This window comes from Diceros bicornis, chromosome 5 (genome assembly GCF_020826845.1).
Source record: "Diceros bicornis minor isolate mBicDic1 chromosome 5, mDicBic1.mat.cur, whole genome shotgun sequence".
In the NCBI taxonomy this organism is placed as follows: Eukaryota; Metazoa; Chordata; class Mammalia; order Perissodactyla; family Rhinocerotidae; genus Diceros; species Diceros bicornis.
The window spans coordinates 96,949,388-96,972,577 of record NC_080744.1 but is presented as its reverse complement, the minus strand read 5'-3'; positions in this window follow the sequence as shown (position 1 = coordinate 96,972,577).

Here is a 23,190-nt window from a genome sequence, read left to right as displayed (position 1 = left end):
TACTGAGACTCTGTATTTGAGATGGCGGGATTACAAGAAGTGTGCCACATTCTCAAGAAGGTTTGCTGAGTTGCAATGCTCTTTCTTACTTTTGCAATATTTAAAGAACATGAAATGTTCTTTTCTAAAAGGGTTCTTTTAACCCTCTTAAAGCCAAATGTGAATATAAATGTGGCCCTAAATTATCAAGACCCTCTCTGGTCATTAGACGGTCATTAATTCTAGTCCTAGTTATATCAATAGAAGATTAACATGTTTGGATGTCAGTGTGTTAGGACTGATACTCCTGAATGAACTGGGCAGGACATTCTCCCCTCACAAGAGAGCAATGAGAAACTGAAACCTTAGCAAAGTCAAGGATAGGGCATGGACAGCCAGACTACAAGAACTTCTCATCTGCGCATGTACCACATGCAAATTCTATTGGAATCCTGCTCTCTTGAATGGTTTGCTGTATTGTCAACTCTGAGAATGCCAGACACACCATCAGTAATTCCTGGGCATTCCTGAGCCTGTGGGATTCTCTTCTGGGAGAAAGATGCCATTGAACTGTGAGAGGTGATGCTGTGACATCTCCGGGCACCCCTGGTCCTTGCAGACACCTGTGTCCGTGCACACATTATAGCTTTCATGCAAAAATCTACAACTGGGGACCTGGAAGTCCCCTGGATCCAGCCTTTCCACTGGTTATAAAAGCCTAAATTGTGTTCCTTTTCCAAATGACCATCCATACACTGATGGGGATCATTAGCTCTGAAAGAAACTATAAGCTCAGTATAAGGAAAATATGACTAACAGAGCTCTGTATCTACAATCTTCAAATGAATCCAACTCTTCCCCCAAAAGAGGTAAAATGGAGAGAGAATCATTAAAAATTAAGAGAAAGAAAGAGAAAAAAGTCTATGTAATGTCAATCTAGATTGTGTTCAACTGCAAATAATAGTAACTTAACAAATAAGGGTTTATTGTTCTTGCATAATAAGTAGTCTTATTTGGCAATCAGTGTCCCGGGCACCGTCTCTCTGTCCACTCCACTACCTTTAGCATGTGCTTTCATTTCTAATGCATTTTGCCTCATGGTCAAAAGAAGGCTGCTCCGACTCCAGCCTCAATACTGTGTTCCAGGCAGGAAAATAAAACAATGAAGAGAACAACAAAAACAAAATGAAAAGAAAAAGAAGAAAACTAAAACATTTACCAGAAACCTTTAGCTGACTCCTGCTTATATCTCATTGTTGAGAATTCTATCAGCTCACCATCCCCAGCTTCAATGCAAATTGGAAAAATGAGGTTTTTAGCCGGATGTATCACAAAATTGGCATTCTGTTAGTAAGGAAGAAAGGGAGAGTGGAAATTGGGTAGACAACTAGAGGTGTCTGCCATATATGTATAATTTCCAATGGAGAGCTCACAGACATGTTTATCTATAGCTATTATGCAGGGATTCTGATCACAGAGTGTCTGTTTCCATGTGATATCAAACATCCAGCTATATTAAAACCATCTGAAGTATATTCACATTCAACAGATGTTTGGCACGTTTGGACCGCAGTCTGCATGTGCTGATTTTAACCCAGCCGTCCTTAAAACAATAGTTCTCCAGGTTACTGAATTAAAACGAAGACAAGGCTTACCGTATATTAGAACCAGTGAATTGTGCCAAAACATGGAAAGAACACACGGAACAACGTGTAAAGTAAAACAAATGATTTTGCTTTATGTGTGCTACAGTAAATTGTTCTGAACTAGGCACCAAAGCTGAAATTCCTGCAAGCAGAAGGTTGTCATTAATTATTTTTGACACCCAGGCTCAGCCACACTTGCCCACCTCTACACAGCTTGAGATTCTAAGTTGCCGAATGCTCAGGAAAGGAGTTCAGACCCATATGGAAGCTGGCTGAAAATCCAGTCTCCTCCGAGGATGAGATTTGCCTCACTAGATTTGCTGTGCCTTTCAAAAAATTATTTTATTCTTTTACGTCCAGAGTTAGTTGAGACCCTGGAATTCTGATTGTATCTGAAGTGCACGCAGCTGGCATTCATTTCCAGCTACGGGGTCAAACACCACCACTGCCTGCTACCTTTCCTTCTATGAGAACAGAAGTGAATACATTCAGATGAAATGAAATGTTTTTACGGGCCCGGGAGAAGGAAACCCACTTTTATTGAATACCTACCATGAACTAAACCCTGTGCTAAACTCTTTGCATATTTGCAAAGTAAAATGATACTTTAGTTTCTGAGCCCTCTGGGAAGGGAAATTTTTCAAGACAAGGTCGGCTCTGCTTAAAAATTCCAAATCAAGCCTGGGAAGTTGAGTTGCACTACAACCCAGCTGAACAGAACTTCTATATTATCTTCTTGATTAAAAGAGGCCAACATCATCCAAAAAGCTCTGTGGGCAGCCCAGCTCAGTGTCTTCCCTCTGGGCCTTTCTGTTTTCTCCCTCCTAGTGAATTTTATGAATTTTCTTCTCCAATTCCTCTACTGATCCAAACTGGAAAGATATTATATGTTGTCTTGTTGACAGATTACAGTTCCATGTATGTGTGTGGGGGGAAGGGCGTCAACTTAATTCCATTTTTTTAACTGCTTTTATCCATAATTGTGGGAGAAAAGCTTTGCCCTCATTTTAAATTCTCGACCCTAAAGGCACCTGGGTCAGAAAGTTTGACCAGTAAGTTCTATAAAACTTCCTAGGTACAGAAAACTCCTATGTAATATAAGGTGTTTCAGAGCACATAAAAGAATAGAAAACTCCTCAATTTATTTTACTTGCCTAGCAAAACCCTTATAACAAAACCAGACAAGAATAACCAAAAAGGAAGATTGTAAACCACTTTACTTATGACTACAAACGTTCTAAATAAAATGTTATCAAATCAAATTCAGCAGCAAGCTAAAATAATATTGCAACCAAATGCATCCCCCAGAATACAGGAATGATTCAGAATTAGGAAATCTAGTAATATAATTTAAATGTAAATTTACACATGAGAATTACGTAATATTTCTTCTCTTTGGAGCAGAAGAGAAGAGTAACAGAAAGTTCATTGCCCAGCTGGGAAACTTGAGAAGGGAAGGACAGGATGAAGAAGCCAAGTTGCTGATTTCATTTTTCACCCATGTTGGCAAGATTTTAAAAAATCGATACTATCCAACGTCATCAAGGGTGTGGGAAATGGGTACCTTCGTACTCTAATGAGGAGGGCACATTGGTACAGGCTTCACAAAGGGCAATTTAGCAGCTATCCATCAAAGTGTAAAATATATGTACCCTATTGACCCAGCAATTCAACTGGAGAATCTACCCTAAAAATATATTTGCATATGTGTATAAAGATTCCCCATTTCTGTATTGGGGAAAACTAGAAAAAAACGAAATGTCCAGCAATAAAGAAACTAGGATATAAATATTGATGCATTCATAACATGGAATACTCTACAGACACTAAAAAGAAAGAAGTGGATTTATATGAATTGGCAATGGGACATCTGAGACATTTCATTAAGTGATTCAGAAGTTGCAGAGCGGTAAGTATAAATAATGGTCCCAATTCACTAAATAAAACCTCTCCTTGAGAGTGTGTATACACAGACACACACACCCACGTTAGACTTTACTCATGATGACCTCTGGATACTGCAGTGGGATTCATTGAGAGTGTAGGGTATAAATGGGAACTTTCACATTTTATATCTGTATTGATTGAATTGTATTGCCAAAAGTATGTATTACCACTGCAATGTCAAATAAAACAATACAAATGAATGCAATACGAATTTCAGGTCAGAGGGAAGGAACTGTTTTTGGAAGTTTTGCCCCTTCGTCTCCACCTCGCCCTAGACAGGCTAACAGAAAGGGGTGTCAGAAGCATGTGCTTCAGTGTCACTTGGGGAAGGAGACTCTGCCTTCAGGAAAACCAACCAGAGTCAAAATGTCACAATTAAACCCCTTCTGTTTTCTATAGACAATAATAAATAGTTTAGCTCCTTCTCAGATACCCCAGTAGAAAAAGTGAGTGCGTAGGGAAAGCCCTCTGTTTGAGAAAGAGCACGGAACAGGAGGTTCCCAGAGACCTAATCTTGCCAGAGCCTTGGAGGCCTCCTCGGAGATGTAGGCTTCCCTCCACCACCTCAGCCCACTGGAAAACGGGCCCTCGACACGAACTGAGTGGCCTTGCCTGAGTCTTTGGCTGCCAAGTTCAGGTGTGTCCTTGAGTGTACCTCGTGACCTTAGCCAATAGATCCAAAGCCAGAAAAAACCATGTGAGTGCTCCAGGGAAACCAATAATTTGTCACCCTTCAGAAATAACGTTCTTTAAATATTTGTTTGACATCCATATATTTAGAGTCTGAGTCCTGCGGGGGAAGGTGGAGGCGTCTGTGGACGGCTGGCAATAAGCAAGCTTTTCTCGTTCTTCTAGTAATTGCGCTCTGACTGCAAAGCTGCACAGGCCACTCAGCAAAACAGAAGCCCTTCAGTAGCTCAGATTTCTCTCCTTACACGACCATGAATTAACTTGCTTCTGAAGATTCTAACCCCGAATCTAAGTGGCTCATGATACAGTCCTTCCAACCGCACTGTGCTCTCCTTGAGTGAGCTCCGGCAAATACCGTTTTCTCCACCTTTGTCACCTGTTTCCCTGGTTCCATTAGTTTTCCATTGCTGCATAACAAATCACCACAAACTCTGAAGCTTAAAACAACACGCATTTACTAACTCTTAGTTTCCTGTAGGTTAGAAATCCAGGCACAGTAACCAGATGCGCTTCTTCGAGGCCTCTCCAGGCGGTAAGCCAGGTGTCAGGTGGCACTGGTGTCTCATCAGAGGCTGGACAGGGGAAGATCCCCCTCAAAGCCCCCCAGGTTGTTGGTAGAATCCATCTCATGGCTGTGGGCCTGAGGTCACTGATTCCCCGCTGGCTGTTGGCCGTGGTGTCTCTCGTGTCCTAGAGGCTGCTTGCGGCTCTTTGCCGTGTGCCCCTCTCAGCCCTTCTCACAACAGGGCAGCTTACTTATTCAGACAGCAATGGAGGGCCGCTCTTGTGTATATGTGCACACACACACGCACACACACTGTAGCATGATGAAAGGTACGACATCTTCTCACTTTTACCATATTCTATTGGTTTAAGGCAAGTCACGGGTCCCACCCACACTCAAGAGGAGATGATTATAGACTTGAACATAAACCCTTCAGTAACTGGGCCACCCTAGGGTCTATCTGCCACAGTTGTGTGGTTTGGGTACCCCTTATAGATCAGTGTCCTAGGAACCGATTGATTGGTCTTCTCTTTAATCTAGCTCTGGAGGGGTAACAAAAGTCAGGACTAAATTATTCTTTCTCCCTAAATTCACAACTTCTTCTTTCATTCCTTAGAAGATTAATGTGTTCACTTAAAAACGAGAACAGATTTTCAAGTTTTACATAATTGAAGTGTTTTAGTAAAGACAAGTATTTGTGCATTCTTTCTTGACCTTTGCTTCTGAGCAATCGCTGTTAATATGAATCTAAAAGTCCACTCAGCTCTGCTTTTCCCAGTTTCCATTGAAGGGTGGAACTCATTCACCTCAATGCATCTGATACCATTGTAAATGAAATCTCTGGAAATGCAGCCATTAGGCCTCCACGTAACTTAAAATCACAGGCTGCAAAGTATCAGGCTTCAATTTAAAGAAATAATGGCTACAAAAAACAATCCTGATAGTGATCCCTAGAGAAATGAATGAGTGTGCACCCTTGATATTGGCACCTTCTCAAGAGAAGAATGTTTTTAAATGAGGAGGCAGGATGACTAATGTTTCCACGGTAAAAAGATCATTTCTTTTCATAGAAATAAAAAAGCCACTTGGCTCACACCAAAGATCAGGAGATTGAAATTGAAGAAAACAAAATGAATAAACATGGAAAGGATATCTGGTGTCAAAAAAGAATAAACCTGTTCGCCAAATCACAAATACCCTCAAATATAGAAACATGAGAACTTAAGGGGCAAATCTTATTTACCCAAAGGAGATAAAGCCTCAGTAGGGGGAGCTAACAGGAGGCCCATTAACGTAGCATAGCAGAGACCTCATTGCTGTGCCATTTTTCACGTCTTTGGAGTGGTAGCCTAAAACAGGTGGTGGCATTGCCCCCTCCTCTCACTGCGGCATTGGCCTCCATCCCCACCCCTTGGATTCCAGGAGGGAGTGCCACGGTCAATAGCTCTGTTTGCCCACATCAGTCCACTCCCTAAGGTCACTCATGGCATTGACCTTGCCTTAACTGGCTGCCTCAAGCCCTTGCCTCTCCCAGTTCCAAAGAGATTTTTTTGGTAGTTCTGATGGAGACAATTCCACTCCACGTTTATTGAACCATAGTCTGACTGGAATTTCTTGAAGGATTGGAGGAAGTACCAATTACGAAATTCCTCAAAGTGTCTGTACTGTTGTTGTGGAACTCTTTCCTGTTTTTCAACTTTTATATAGATTTTTCACTCCTTTATACTTTGGTTATTTCAGTGGGAAAATGAGAGGATAGGGAATTAAAGAATAGTTCAAATCACCATCCTGAACTGGATGCTGCAGATTCTTTTCACATCAACACCCTATTTTTAACTGTTTATTCTCGAATGAGGAAAGGAAAGGTCTATCCTTGACAGCTATTTGCCCAGAAATCATGTAGAAGATACTTAGTGGGTGACTCCACGCTTCCCTGCTACTGTAAGCATCCCAGATGCTGCAGTCTGAAGCGCGGGCGTGGGCCCTGGCTCAGGGAGGACTTTTGCCTCCAAGCAGCCTCACTTCAGTGTGTGCTAAAGGGCAGCTTTCTATCCTGGAAAGCTGGCACGTCTGCTCACCCTCACCTCCATGCCAGGAGTGTGGTGTGGTCATGTTGAGTCTCCTTCCCAGGGCCGCTGCTGCCCAGTTGAGTGTGTGTCCCGCCATGCTCGAGAGGCAAGGTGTCGGTTCCATCAGCTGGTGACTCTCGAGGCACAGCACTTACAGTTCTATGCAATGATCCAAAAGACCCCCTACTCCTGTTCCCATATGTGCCAACCCACAAAGAGGGTCACTTCAGGTTGGTAAAGACATGATTCATACTGAAGAGAGAAGACTGTTAAACTTTTTCACAACAATATTGGTTTAAAAATTGAAAAATTGTTAGGAGAAGAAGAAAAAATAGAAACGTAATTATAGTGCATTACTTAAATGTACCAATCTCAGTTTATGGGAACAAGTAGGCAAAAATAAACAAAAAAAAAGAAGTAGGAAGAACTTAAACAATACAATTACTAAAGTAGAATAAATATACAGATAAAAACCTACATTTTTAAAACAGACAACATACATTCTATCATATCCAGGAGGTGCTTAAAGATTTTGTTTTGATCACAAAATAAATTTTAATACATTTAAGAAGCAGAAATAATAGATATCGCATTATTTGAAAAAAGTAATAAATAGATGCTGTTAGTGAAAAAAAATTGGACAAAAAATAACTCTGCAATCATTTGCAAATTGAAAAATTCTATTAAATAGGTATTACCATTTTTTTTCTGATTTCTGGGAACCCATCAGATGTAAGATGAACCACTTGTTTAATAGCATATTTTTTAGGATTTTTAAGACAAGCTAACTAATTGTGCTTATTCTCGCATTTTATGTAGATTCGGGTCAAAAATTGATGTTAAATACTTTTTAAAGTTTACATAAAAACTGACATTCAATTTAAATTGTTGCCAAATACACATAACATAAAATTTACCATTTTAATTATTTTTAAGTGTAGAGTTGGTTGTGTTAAGTACATTTACATTGTTATGCAACCAGTCTCCAGAACCCTTTTTATTCTGCAAAACTGAAAGTCCATACCCATTAAACAATAACTCTCCATTCCCCCCAGTCCCCAGCAATCACCACTCTACTTTCTGTCTAAACAATAGCTCTAGGTACCTCGTATATGTGGAATCATACAATATTTGTCCTTTTTTGATTGGCTTATTTCACTTAGCATACTGTCCTCAAAGTTCATCCACGTGATGTTAAATACATTTTGAGAATGTCTTGCAATGGTTGTTTTTCTTATATTATCTATTATTATAAATTTATTAATATGTTTCCTAACAATCCAACTTCCATTTGTGGATTACTCTCTTCTTGGTCACCACATTCTCTTAATACTTTCCTAAATTCAGTAAGGCTGTATGGAACATGTATGAACGTTATGAATTTGCTTAGCGATAGGTCTCATTTAGTGGTTATCTTTGGAAGGCAGTTCTGCCCACCTCTATGTCACCAGCCTTTTGGTTGTTGTCTTTGTTAGGTATTGGTGTCAAAGTTTGGTTTGCTTCATAACTGGGCAGATGTCCATATTTTTTAATATCCTGGAACAGGTAATTCATTTTGTATAATCTCTTCCTAAGACGTGTGTTACCCTTTTCCTGATTTATTTCTAATTTTGTCTCTATTAATTCCTTTATTGTCTTTCCTCATGACTGTTTTATTATTCTTTTGTTTTTCTAGAGTTTATTTTCCTTGCGTTGTGATAGACAATGAAAGCATTTCAAGTTACTTTTTTTTTTTCTGATTATAGATTCGGCACTCTTCCATAGATTTTCATTTGGACTGCTCTCATTTTCATAATTGTTTATTAACGCATATTGGATTTCCCCCTTAACTTATCATAACTCCTTGATCTTAAAAGGGCCATTTTCTCATAGTTTAACATTTTCAAAATTGGTTTGTGACTTAAATAAAAAAGACCCAGAGCAAATCTGAAGCAATAAGTTAACATCTGTTCAATCTAACTGGTGGATGCATAGGTTCTGTTAAATAATTCTTTGTGTGTGTTTATATATTCAGAATGTCTTATAATTAAAATAATTTAAGTACATGCTTAATAAAATAGGCTAAAGTGAGGAATGGAAGAAAGTAGAGAAGGAAGAAAAAAACCCATCTGCTCCAATCTATTCTTTTCACTGATGATGAAACTGAGGTCATTTAGAGGAAATTATTGGTCACAGAGCTTGAGCATTTTCAGCGAGTAACTCTAGGGACAAGCTGTCTGTGGAGCACATCCTCTGAAATGAATGGACACAGAGAGAAGAAGGAGGGTAGGATCTGGGGCTGAGACGAGCCACCAGGTCCAGTGCTCTTCACAGAAGAATAAACACCCCCAGTGTGTTCTTCAAATTGGTACAAAAATCTAAAAATAGCTCCTTAGCAGCCTTCCCATGGTGTCTAGAATACCCACCATTATTCATTTCTTTGTACTAAAACATTGCAAAATTCTAGGGGACTAATCTCCTGGGAAAGTTAACATCTTAACCTGGTATCACTTTTAAAACCTTGGCCTCATTTTATTCACTGGATATGATTGCCGGTCATCTTTCAGGATCCTGATTAAATAGGACACAGAAAGGTTAACTTTTGAGGGAGTAATAATGGATAGGAAAAGTCCACTGCACGTGAGGCCACACACGCACAAGGTCTGCTCACAGGACTGACTGCCACGTGGGAGGAAAAGACGAGCAGGCCGTTCACGCCAGGAATTAGCCATGTCACATGGTTCCCGAGTCTGGGACCAGGCCAGGGTTGAGGGCACACCCCCTCCATGGTCAGATTTCACTGTACACAGTGCATGTGACCAGTCTTGACATGTCTCTAGGCCATTGTTCCTTTCTCCAAATCTGTACAAAACCCCTGCTGGACAAATGACATTTGTTGACTTTTAAAATATCAGAGCTGGAAGAAGCATTTACAAAGTAAATCTGTCATGAACTGCCTCGCTGAAATGATATCTAAATGGCTTTGCTAATTTAATTTCTGCAAATTAATGACAGAGAGACTATAAAATAGTAAACAGTTTTTACTTAAAATTATAATTGTTTTAACTTGCTAAAGTCTTGATTTAATTTTATTGCTTCTTTTGCAACAGTAGAAATGAAAAATAAACATGATCAGAGATGTATATTTCCAAAATGTCAAAATATTAAAATGATGAGTCAATGGAAACTTTATAAAAAGTAGTCTAATGCAGCTGGCGTTTTGTTCTGGGTGTTTAGCAGCAGAATTCTTTTATTCAGATGAAGTCTTTTAGGCAAGCTGGTATGTAAAACAGTAAAGGACAGAGCTTCACTAGTTAGAGGTGGAGTTGGGGACCCAGAGGCAGCTCATCTGGGCCCTGTATCAGTCAGCTTTTGCTGCAGTAGTGCTGTATAACAAGCAACCCCACAGTCTTCATGTTTTACAACCACAAATATCTATTTCTTGCTCACAGGTCTGAGGGATGGCTCTCAGGGCTCTGTTCCAAGTTGAAGGATAGGTTTAGATTTTTTCTCAACGTATGTTCTCATTGCAGGACCAGACTGAAGGAGCACTTCTTACCTAGAACTTGATGTTCTCATGGCAGAGAGCAGGTGCAAGAGGTTAAAGTGGAAATGTGAGATATTTCTTAGAGTCTCTGCTCAGACTGGCACACTGTCACTTCATCACAAATTCCACTGGATAAAGCAAATCATATGGCCATCCCCAACATCAGCGGAGTGAGGAAGTAAACTCCTCCTATGGAAAGAGGGGTAGAGCATTTGCTGAGCTAAAATATTATCTACCTTCTATGGTCTGAATGTTGGTGTCTCCCTAAAATTCATATGCTAGAACCCAACTCCCAACGTGATGGTATTTGGAGGTGGGGCTTTAGGAGGTGATTAGATCATGAGGGTGGAGCCCTCATGAATGGGATTAGTGCCCTTATAAAAGAGGCTCCAAAGAGCTCCCTTGCCCCTTCTGCCATGTGAGGACACAGCTAAAGTCTATAACCCTCAAGAGGGCCCTCACCCAAGCATGCTGGCACCCTGATCTCAGGTTTGCAGCCTCCAGAAATGTAAGAAATCAATTTCTGTTGTTTATTAGCTACCCAATTTGTGGTATTTTGTTATAGCAGCAAAAACAGACTAAGACATCACCATTGACTTCTTTCCCTCTTCCCCACCTGCGGGCCTTCAATCATCCTCATAGGACCCTATGATACTACAAAGTAGTATCATACCTACTACATAGGACCCTAAGATACTACAAAGCAGAGTTTGAAAATCAATGCTCAAACCCAACTCTCTTATTTCACAGACAGGGAGATGAGGTCACGGACTGTTCAGGCAGAGCGGCAGCACCACAGTCGGTCGTATCTAGAACCAGAACACAGTTTTGCTAACTCGTTATCAATCCACCAGAAGATAGTTCCTCTCCCCTAAATGACAATACTCCAAACTGATTAAATATGTCTTTTACATATTTAAAATTTTGAGACTTTAGGCAAAACTTATAACCACAGAGAATGCAGTGAGACTACTAATTAACTTGTACCTGGAGGAAATTGAGCCCACTAATTCATATCCTCTGATGTCATCAATGTCAAAAGCATCTTGGCACAGGTTTGCTGCCAACCCCAATCATTGGACTTGGTCTAAGGCCCCTGAGGATGGAAGACGGGATAAAATTCGGAGGAAACAGAGGGTTTTGTTGTACTTGTCACAGATTTTTGTTTTGTGTTTTCAAATTTGTTTGTTTGTTTGAATCTAGGACATTTTGCTGATCAACATGAAGAGCCCATCATGTAGCCGCCCTACAAAAACTACATGTAATTCCCAACAAACTCAAGAAGAGCCATAGACAAATACAGTGGAAGGACACAACAGCCAGTTTTGTGTTTTTAAAGATTCCCAAAAAGATGTTTTTTCTTATGCAGTTAGAAAACACTTCCAGAAGATTCCCAAACTTTTCTTTCTACTACTGAAGGTCTTCACACCAGCCTGCGGATTTTAGAGCAATGGGCTTTCTTAAATCCATAGCCCTTTCTTTTAGAAATGGGAGTACTAAAAGATCAGTATTCCTTATAAATTGGCAAAAGACTTAAGCAAGGCTTTTGCCCCTTCTCTGCTAAACAGCAGAGAGCAGCAGTCCCAGACTTGCTTAATTCTTAAGAAATGAGCTTCTGTGTTGGATGGAGAACTTCAGCTGCTGACGACTGATTGTTCTTTAGTGCTTGGGGCCCACGGCCCATCTGAGGATGCTGACACTGGTGCATTCTTCCTTCTCTAGAGGTAGATGGCACCGCTGTCGCCCTCCTGACCTGATGGTCCTGTGGTTGAAGATCTTGCAAGCAGTGAAGAGAGAAGCCTTTGCCAGAGTGGAAGTGTGTATCTCCCTCCGAGAAACCAGAGGGAAGGGAGGGCAGGGAAAAGAACTGATAGCAAAGGCAGTCCCAGAACCAGCAACTCTCCTGCTGTCTGAAGTCTTCATCCCTCCTTCCCAGAATGCGAGATGAACAGGGAAAGAACTTCAACTTCTAGAACGGTGACCCAACATTCTTCTGAGAAGCTTTCACTGCCATTAAACCAACGCTGACCCACAAGCAATCAAGTTTATGACCTAGCTGAATCTCTGTTCATGAAAAAACAAATCTTAATGATCTGCATCAAGACAACCAAGGAGAACGTTCTAATGCCTGCGTGTTCGTGAACCTTTTACATCCCTTAAATTTCATGTGCCCAAGAACTGAACTAAACATAAATTATTGAGTGAAACATCAGCTTTGTTTCAGAATTAACTTGGGAACCCCATTTCATCTCTGTGGCTCTTCCAATTGAAAATTTAATAATTATAATCCAATGTTCCCTTTGAGATCAGACTGTAGTATTGTAGATCTAAAAGTTGATGTAAGAATAGCATAGACTTAGTTTAATGGATAATTAAAATCAAAGACAGAAGAAGTTTTTCTTAGGGTAGGCAGAATTCTGATATGACCCCCAAGATTTCTGCCCCCTGGTGTACGTGCACTGTTTAAGACTCTTCTCTTGAGTGTGGGTGGAACTGTGAATATGATGGATTTCATTTTTGTATTAGGTTATTTAGGAGTTTTTCAGATATCATTAAGATCCCTAGTCAGTTGACTTTAAGTTAATCAAAAGGGAGATTATCCTTGGTGGGCCTGACCTAATCAGGCGAGTCCTTAAAAGAAATGGGAGATTCAAAGCAAGAGAGATTCTCAGACTGGCCTTGAAGAAATACACTACCATGTTGTAGATAGGGCCACACAGCAGAGAACAGTAGGCTTTCTCAAGGAGCTGAGGGCCTCAGTTCTATAACCACAAGGAAATGAATTTTGCCAACAACCTGAATGAGCTTGGAAGATGAGACTGCAGCCCTGGCCAAGATCTGTGGAGACCCTGAGCAGTGGACCCAGCTAACCCACGACATACTCCTGACCCACAGGCTGTGCAATAATAAATTTGTATTGTTTTCAGCATCCAAGTTTATATTAATTTGTTACAGTGTAGAAAACTAACACCCTTAGATGAAACATTGACCCCTGGCAAGGCTGGACCTAGAAAAATCTCTTTATTCACAGTTTAGTTTCCTTCTGGCTATTGCTATGCTGAAAGACCCCAGCTACACTCCAAGAGCACAAGCCAAAATCGGAACTCCCAGGGGAGCTCAGAACCCTTGAGAAGGAGTCCACCAAGCAGAGTCACTACACTCAGCTGAGACGACCCCAGCCAGACCCAAGAGGGGTTTATAGCTTTATGCTCCTAAGTGCAGGGCAGAAACCACAAGCTGACAGCCCCCGGGGCCCCACACATCCTGCAGGGTGGTTTGCTTAGTGCTTAAGAAAACCTGGAATTTACTACCAATATGTAAAAATTCAAAAGATTTTACAGAGAAACTAGAATATCTGGCTTTTCTTGAGTATTTCGAAGATATGACAGCATTGGGCCCATGGGGGCTGAGCAGCAGTGCCCTTTTCCAATGGGGCAGCCAGGGCAGTCCCCACGGCTCCAAACTGTCCTGCGCCTGGACCGTTCCACTCAGTAGCTGTAAACCCCACGTCTCGGAAGATGGCTGGTTGGCACCGTGGGGACCATGTCCCTGCAGGGAACCGGTTGGCAGCCCAACATGGAGAATGAAGCGAGGGTCCGCGGTACGTGGGCAGGGTCGTCGGCCTCTCTTCCGGCCACGCTGTGGTGTCCTGGCCCCAGCCCCGTCCTGCTCTGGCAGGGGGCACAGCAGAGGAAAAGGAGCAGAAGAGGGGGCGTCGGCGTTTCAGAGCAGGTTATTAAGGCGCAGAAAAATGAGCGGCTGCAGCCGAGCCTGGCTGGGGGCTGAACAAAGAACAAACTGCTGCTGACTCCCGCCCGGGCTCGAGGCTTGCCCGTCGCCGGGGATGAAGAGGGCAGGCTGCGCCCCCCACATCTGCTCCCTTCATTTCCAGCCGGGCAGCTCTCAGCAGCGGCGCCCGGAGCTGCGCGTCAGGCGGAAACCCCGAGGTCCCTGCGAGCCGCCGAGCGGAGCGCGGAGGCAGAGCGGAGAGACAGGCTTCTCCGGTGGGTGCACGCAGCATCCTCCGCACCAGGCGGGGGACAGGCTGCTTTTCCCCGCCGAGCATTCCCGAGCCGGGCAGCCTCTCCGCATCCTGCTCCGCACGGCCGGGAGGAGCTCCTGGGAGCCGGGCTGACCGGCATCCAGGGTGCACTGATAAACAGGCAACCTTTGTTCTTGGCTCACTTGTGCTCACATGCTCCAAATGGCCTTTTCTCGGTCCTCACTGCCCGCGTCAGCGCGGGGAAAGAGGTGGGCATCCGTCCAGCCGCCGGGCGCCGCGGGGTGGAGGCGGAGGCGGCCCCAGAGGCTCCGGCTGGTGCAGGCAGCAGAAACCATCCCGCTCGGCTTCCCGGGAGGGTCAGGTAAGTAAGGAGGAGACGCAGGCCTGGATGCCGCATCGCCTGCTGTCCCGGGAGCCCTTCCCCAAAGCTCACAGCGGCTGGAGAGAGAAGGCCAGCCGGCCCCAGCTCCTAACCCAATCTGGGTCTGCTCACTCCGTCAGCAGCAAATATGTCCTCTATGTTTCACCACGTCATTAGGAGCAATTGATATTTGGGGGCAGATTAAAAGGGTGTAAGTGGGGGAGATGTGCCTCCTTGCTAGGCAAAGATGCCCATCCCTGCTCTGAGGAAACAGCCCCCCCCAGTGCTACTCATGCAATTAGAGTTAACGATGGCCTTCTGTTCTTACCCTATGGCCTCGCCCTCAGGCGTGTCTGAGAGGCCCCAGTTTGGGTTTATACCCAGGGCAGCTTCATCCTGTAGGCATTTTGGCCCAGAGCCCAGGCCCTCATCTGAAGGGGTGCCCCCAGCTCTGATGTGAGCCATCTCTGACTCTGCAGGTCACTTCTCAGAACCTAGCCTCCCCCAGATCGCAAATACAGGCCATACTTTTGGTCTTCTGTCACAGTCTCAGTCACATTCAACAGCCAGCAGTCTCCTAGGTCTTATTAATGTGGCAGGGCACAGAACCAAGCCATTGTCCTAAACCGAAGTAAGTGCCAGAATGGACAGTCCGGCCTGGACATCAGCAAGGAAGAAAGCCTTCCTTTGGGTAAGAAAATGCATATGAAAGCAACGTTTAAACTGTAAAGCGCAATACAAATTCCAAACATAGTAATTAGTAGTATTACTTCTTCAGTGCTGGAACCAAAAATGTAAATTATGCATTCTCCAGCTACTTTGAAGCTTACAGTCATATGTACTTTGCACTCATTTGCATCAGGCTTTTACTGTCTTATTTATGCCTGAGATCAGCTCATTAGAAGACAGTGACATTTGTCTTAGAGTGGCAGAGGGGGCACCAGACACGAGAGAGCAGCTTGCACAGTTTTGCTGCTCGCCTCTGGACATCCAGGAGCAGTATGAGGCTTCTGGTGCCTCTCAGGGGCCAACCTATTTCCTGGACAGCCTTGGACAGGCTCACCCCCTGTGCTGGGAGAGAGGTCCTCTCCTGGGCTTTTTCACTGGCAAGTTCTCTGATTCCCATTCAGAAGCTTTGCCTTTTCAATGTGCACAGCAGCAAAGAGTAATTGACAGAGAAGCACCTTAAATGTGCTCCTCCCTGGCTCAGGGGGCTGCAGATGCCCCCACCAGGCCACCTGTCATCCCCATACCTCCTCAGGTGACTGATTTCCTTTCCTAGGTGCCAGTGTGACATAAATCCCTCCGCACTATTTCTCTTTTCTGATCCAAGACTCCCTTTGTGATGGCTGAATGGACAGACACAGCTCACATGAACCAGTGGTTGAGAGCTTTACACTTCAGGGGAAAGAAATTCTTTGACAAAACTGCTTTCCTGAAGCTCTCCGAATAGGAGTGTCCAACTTGGAATGGCAGGTCAGGACGTGTGTACAAAGCTCGACAGAGAAGCTGACATTCATTTCTTAAAAATTATCCCCTTTCTCCTGTTTCCTCCTTTAAAATGAAAAGTACTGCCAGAAAAATTTCTTCTCTCAGGGATATACAAAACATCTCTTCACTGAGGCCCACTTCACTCTTGATTCACTCAGCAAACACCTTGATTGATTTCCTTGATTAGGGGTAAGAACTCACTGTGAGTGAGGTACTGCTTTCGTATGCCAGTACAATTGGAAAGCACCATCCAGGGACTGGGTGATCAGCAGGGGAATGAACTGTGGCCGATGCTCAAGTCCACAAGACCTGTGTGACTTGTGATTTGGCACCTCAAATAGTCACATGGTTTGGAATGATTGTTTTTTTCAGTGTTGAACAATAAGATGATTATTTCATGTTATTAAAAGTCAGTTTCAAGTGCTTTTTTTTTTTTTTTTAATCTATAAACAGAGAACCTGGGAAGGAATACAAATTCCTTCCTGGAAAACCTGTATCCCTTCCTGCCCTCCCTCCACCCCTGATAAATAACATGAGCATGCAGCGATTTGCCAACAGCAGCCCAGGCAGGAGGCACAACATCTGATACCGAGACGCTGGAGAGACAGTGGAAAGCAAGTTGGCTGCCTGCCAGCCCTCAGACTCCAGATTTTTGCTGACAAGGCTGTCAATAAATGGGCGGATAGCATCAGCTCTGCTGGCAAGAGAGTTCAGTTAATCCAACACGGGACATTATCTCAAATTCATAGGGCACTGGGCCGAGCCCTTTGTTGGGCCATTAAAATCATTCCTCGATGGAGAAGGGAGAGCGGGACTAGGAAATCAGGAGGCACTGGCTTCATTTAATGAGATTAACTGAGCCTCCCACAACTGGCAGCCCGAGTAAGATTAGCCCTGTGACCACGGAAGAGATGGGGGAGGGAGGGGCATCTCATTCACACATCGCATTTTATGCCATTTAAACACAAGATCCAATCCTCAGTAGCAGAGCATGTCCCTGCAAGGAGAACTTGACCTGAAATAAACACGAGAAAGGATCTGCATATCCCCTTTGCAAGCATATGCATTTGCTCCCAAGAGCTGTCTGCAAGTAGGTGAGATCAATGCAATGAAAAGCCAATCTGGGCTCCATGTCCTATCAAGCCCAGAAATGGTACCAGGAACCCTCAGAGACGTTCTCTGGCAGTGACTTGGGGACAACACGCTCTCCAGTAGGAGAGGACCATTAAAACCATTTAGAATAGACGCTCACAGCCGTTGCAACGTAATCTAAAGAGCAGCAGGCTGTGATGGCTCTGCGGTGACACCTGAAGCAGGTCATTTAAACAACTCGCCCTGTTTCCCATCTATAAGTTGGGAATGGTAACAAAACGCTCAGCTGTTGGAAGTAATAAATGAGATAATGCCACACATCTGCAGAGCATTTTAGAGTGACGAAGTGCTTATGCATGTTTTAAGACAGCAGTCCTCAGTGGGGATGACTGTGCCCTCCAGATGACATCTGGCGATGTCTGGAGACACTGCTGGCATCTAGCGGGCAGAGACCAGGGGTGCTGTGAACATCCCACAAGACAGGCCCCAACAACAAAGACTTATTCAGCCCGAAATGTTAACAGTGCCCAGGTTGAGGAACCCTGCATTAGGATGATGTGAGTGAAAGTCCTTCCTATACCTTGAAAATGGGAAAAAAGAAACAGTGGCTAGCAGGGTGTGGAGAGAGAAACCCTGATATTTGTTCTTAGTGTCTCCAATCGACTTACTTTCAGTGTCACTGTTCCAAATGTTATTTGCTATTTTTAACGCTTCACTAAATGGCCAGTTTCCAGCTATTCTTGTAAATCAGGTTTGAATAACGAAATATCGCATCTCTAAAAGGTTTTTTAGTTTAGTTTCTCATTGTCAGCTGAGAATATACATCTGCCCAATAACAAGGCCTATAAACAGTGTTATAGAAGCAAGCTTTAAAATTGGCAATTGGAGGGTCCGGCCCCGTGGCCCAGCGGTTGAGCTCACGTGCTCCACTTTGGTGGCCTGGGTTCATGGATTTGGTTCCCAGGTGCAGACCTACACCACTCATCGGCCATGCTGTGGTGGTGATCCACATACAAAATAGAGGAAGATTGTCACAGATGTTAGCTCAGGGCTAATCTTCCTCTGCAAAAATAATAAATAAAATAAAATAAAATAAAATAAAATAAAATAAAATAAAATAAAATAAAATAAAATAAAATAAAATAAAATAAAATAAGCAATTGGAATCTGAGATGTAAACAGGATTTGGGGGGTTAAAAGGAAATTAAAGTGATTTCAGAGTTTATGGGGTTGGTGGTTTGGGATGTAGCTATAGATGTGGTGTCTTTGCCGCTTCCCCTCTTGAGTTTAAATTGCTTTGGACAAACAGGAAAGGAAGGATCACCCACCCCCAGTTTTAAAGGTGCAGCTACTACTTTTTAGGCATCAGTCAGGTGACCCTCTGGCCTGCCTGTCTCTCCGTCAGTGAGACAGGCTGGATTGTGTCCCCCCAAATTCACATCTTGAAGTCCTAGTCTCTGAATGTGACCTTATTTGGGAATAGGGTTATTATTAGGGAATTAGGCAATTCGTTAAGATGAGGTCATACTGGAGTAGTTTGTGTCCAAATCCAAGATGACTGGTGTCCTTAATAAAAAGGGGAAATTTAGACACACACAGAGATCAGAGTGATGCATGTACTAGCTAAAGAATGCCAAAGATGGCCAGCAAAATGCCAGAAGCTGGGAAAGAGACATGGAACAGATTCTTTCGCACAGCCCTCGGAAGGAACCAACCCTGCCGACACCTGGAAGGCTTCTAGCTTTCAGAACTATGAGACAATAAATTTCTGTTAAAGCCACCCAATTTGTGATGCTTTGTTATAGCAGCCCTAGCAAAGTAACACAGTTGGGTAGATTGGGATTGAGGTAATGGCAAGGGAGACAATCGTTCTTACTAGAATCATCCTCCACCCCTCCTGGCCCCACCCAGTTGATCCTAAAGAGTATGTACCTATCTGTTCCACTTGGGCAGCTGAAGCCTCCACTGCCCCAACAGGTAAAAGGAAAGAAGCTAGGCAGCACATCAAAATTTCTCATTTTGCTATGCCCCGGGCAAGGTTTCCAAGATTATCTGCTACAAAACCAAGTGGCAAACTGCTTCGTAAAAATATCACGACATAGTGGGGGGTTGGGTTTTGGCTGCTTACCTTGGTTCCTTCTACTCCATATCTTGGGAGCCTGGGGTTTCTATACGCCTCACAGGTAGGGGTGTTTACCTTTGTGCCCACCCCTGGCTGCACAGTAGCTGCATCTGGGAACTTAAAAAACCACACATGCACACCAGTGTCTGGGGCCCCAACCCAGAATCTCTGGTCAGGAGTGCTCAGGCATTGTGTACAGGTGATCCTAACACACAGCCAGAGTGGAGACCACTGGACCGGAAGGAAGGGCGGGGCGGACTTCAAGGAGACACCTGCTAGACAGGGATGAGGACCAATCACGTGATTCCTGCAGGACTTTGTAGCCATGCATGGAGTAGGCAATGAGGAGACCCTGAAGGATTTTAAGTCAGCGAGGACTGCAGTCAGATTTCCATTTTAGAAAATCATTTTAGCAGTGATAAGGAGGAAGTTTTGGAAAGAGAAGGTAAGGAAGGCATGAAGATCAGTCAGAGGCTATTGCAGTGGTCCAGGTGAGCGGTGGCTGGGATCTTAAGGGAAGCAGTGGAAATGAGTTGTTATCAGTGTGGATTTAAAGGATATGTAAGTGATAGCATTGACAGGACTTTTGACAAATTAGATCTGAGCATTGAGAAGGAGGGAGGAGTCAAAAGTGAAGCCCAGTGTTTCTTGCCTGAGAACTGGGTGTATGGTGCTGACATGAATGGAATAGGGAGCCCAGAAGGAGCCCCATGTGAGTACTGTGCCAGACATGCTGGGACTGAGGGGTCCAGGAGGAGGCTGGAACTATTCCGGTCTGGAGCTTGGACGGGCACGGTAGGGTGAGTTGTACTTTTGGAAGTTGTCACTGTTTCTTGAGAATGGATTGAGAAAGAAAAGGCCATGGACAAAACCCTGGGGACCACCAAGATTTAAAGAGAATGACAGTAAGAGGAGGCTAACAGGAGGAAAGGATGTCACACAGGTGACAAGAGAAGAGACAATTTCAAGAAAGAGGGGAGGGTTAACAGTGTCAAAGGCAGCAGAGAACTTAAGTAAGGTAAGTGTGGCAAGAGGCCAGCGGATTTGGAAATTTAGTAAAAGAATTTCAGTGGATCAGTGGGGAGGAGAAGCCAGGAAAGGAAGGACTGAGGAGCAGCTGGGAGGTGGGGAAGTGCAGATGGGGAAGAACTATTGTTGTAGTTATAACATACCTAATACCTGCATAAAGGGTTCTTTTAAATTGGAGTAACATACACATAAAATTCACCATTTTAACCATCTTAAAGTATACAAATCAGTGGTATTTAGTACATTCACAATGCACGTACTACAATGTACACTGCCATCACCACTAGTTCCAGAACTAAAATAAACTTCCCAACAAACTTCCAGCCCCCAAAATAAACTTCAGATCCATTAAGCAGTTGCTCCCAATCCACCCCCCCCGGCCCCTGGCCCCTGGCTACCACTAATCTGCTTTCTGTTTCTGTGGCTTTGCCTGTTTTTAATATTTCATATCAGTGGACTCATAGAATATATGGCCTTTGGTGCCTGACTTCTTTTCCTTAGCATAAGAGCTTCTCATGTTTTCAATGTTCATCCATGTTGTAACATGGATCCATGCTTCATTCCTTTTTTATGGATGATTAAATTTCCATTTTATGGAAATAATGCATTTTGTTTATGCATTCATAAATTTGTGGGTATTTGGATTGTTTTGCATAAAGTTTTAGGGTTTACAAATCATTATCTCAACCTGGGTTAGTCCAGGTCCTCTGAGAGGCAGACGCCAAAACAGGATTATTATTTTTTTTTTTAATTTTTTGTTTATTGCAGTAACATTGGTTTATAACATTGTAAAAGTTTCAGGTGTACATCCTTGTACTTCTATTTCTGCATAGATTACATCATGTTCACCACCAAAATACTAATTACAACGCATCACCACACACATGTACCGAATTATCCCTTTCACCCTCCTCCCTCCCCCCTTCCCCTCTGGTAACCACCAATCCAATCTCTGTCCCTATGTGTTTGTTTATTGTTGTTATTATCTACTACTTAATGAAGGAAATCCTACGGTATTTGACCTTCTCCCTCTGACTTATTTCACTTTGCATTATACCCTCAATGTCCATCCATGTTGTCACAAATGGCTGGATTTCATCGTTTCTTATGGCTGAGTAGTATTCCATTGTGTATATATACCACAGCTTCTTTATCCAAAAATAAATAAATTAATAAAAACAGGATTAAATGCACAAGGGTTTTATTAGTTAAACCACCTATAAGAGAAAATGAAGAAGGAACAGGGTAAGGTTGGGAAACCATGATGCAATTCTGACCCAAGTGAAAGAGAGAGGGAGAGAAGGTTGGGTGGAGGTGTCCTAGGCACCAGGCAGTCTAAGGGAGACTTGGCAAGGTCATTAGAGAATCTGCAAGCCAAAGTCAGAAGTTAAAGGAACCCTGAGTCTCCTATGAAGGAGACTCCTATGGCCTGCCTGCAGAGCTCACTCACCAGCTGAGAGCAACCTGTAGGAAGTGCGGCCTGGGCACAGACACAGCAACGGACTTCGGAGCCCAGCAGGTGAGGCCCTGGGCTGTTCAATTCCCTGTAGTTGATATGCAGTACATTCTATGTCTATGCGGGACATTCTCACGGCTACCACATAATCCTCAGACTATGAAATGAGTGTTATTATTATTACTATCCATAATTTAGAGCTCAAGAAAATTGAATCATAGAGAGTGTCTAGCCCAATAGCAATCAGCCAGTAAGTGGTAGACCTAGTTATTAAACTTAGATTTTCTAACAAATCTCTGTTTTTCCCAAAACATCTTCAAAACATTTCTAGAATCTGATCCTTCATCTCTATTCTCAATTCAGTTGCCATTTTGAAGTCCTCTTAACTTATCTTCTGGACCATAGCCTCTGAATAATCTGCTACCCTCACTGCTTTCCAAGCTAATCTCTACACTAATACCATCGCTGTTTTTTGAAACTCACAAGTGATCATGCACTTCCCTGCTTACAACCCTTTGATGGGTCTCTTCTCTTATAAAATAAAACCTAACTCCCTGACAGGACTTGCAAGACTGTCAGGACTCATCCCCTCCTCCCTGTTCTAACACTGTAAACTCATCAGCTGCCTCTCCATATGCTCCACCATGCTCCTTACCCCTGGCTGCGTGAAACCGCTCTCTGTCCCCTAGATGTCCCTCACTCTTTCAGACCTCTTGCCTTATGCTCTCTCTGCTGCTCATAAGTCCCTTCTCCATCTCTTCCATCTTAGAATTTCTACTCATCCTTCAAGACACAGCTTCTCTGATCTTCAAGTCAGAATTGATACTCCTCTAGAACTTTCCACAAATGTGATGAAGCACCTGTAAAGCTGCATTGTAATTAATTGGCTAGCTTTTTGTCCCCAAGACTGTGGATTCCTTGAGGGGTGAGACTGAGTCTGATTCACCTCTACTTTCCCTGTGCCAAACACAGCTCCTGGCACACAGTAGCTGCTAAATCAATGTTTATAGTCCACACAATTAAATCAATGAAAACCTTTCACTAATCAAAGCTTTTCAGTGGGGAGAACCGCACTATTTCTTACCTGAACTTGGTGGTGAAAGCCAGTGTACTTAAGCCTGTAATGGAAGAAGGGCGGTGGAGCGCCATGTCATCAAGGGCTAGGCATCTACCAACAGCTTCCCAGTTTCCTCTCCAGGAATCATAAGTCTTCACTTGGCTGTTTGGAGTATACGAACAAAGGAAGTATTTTTCTTCAATCACTCATGACACAT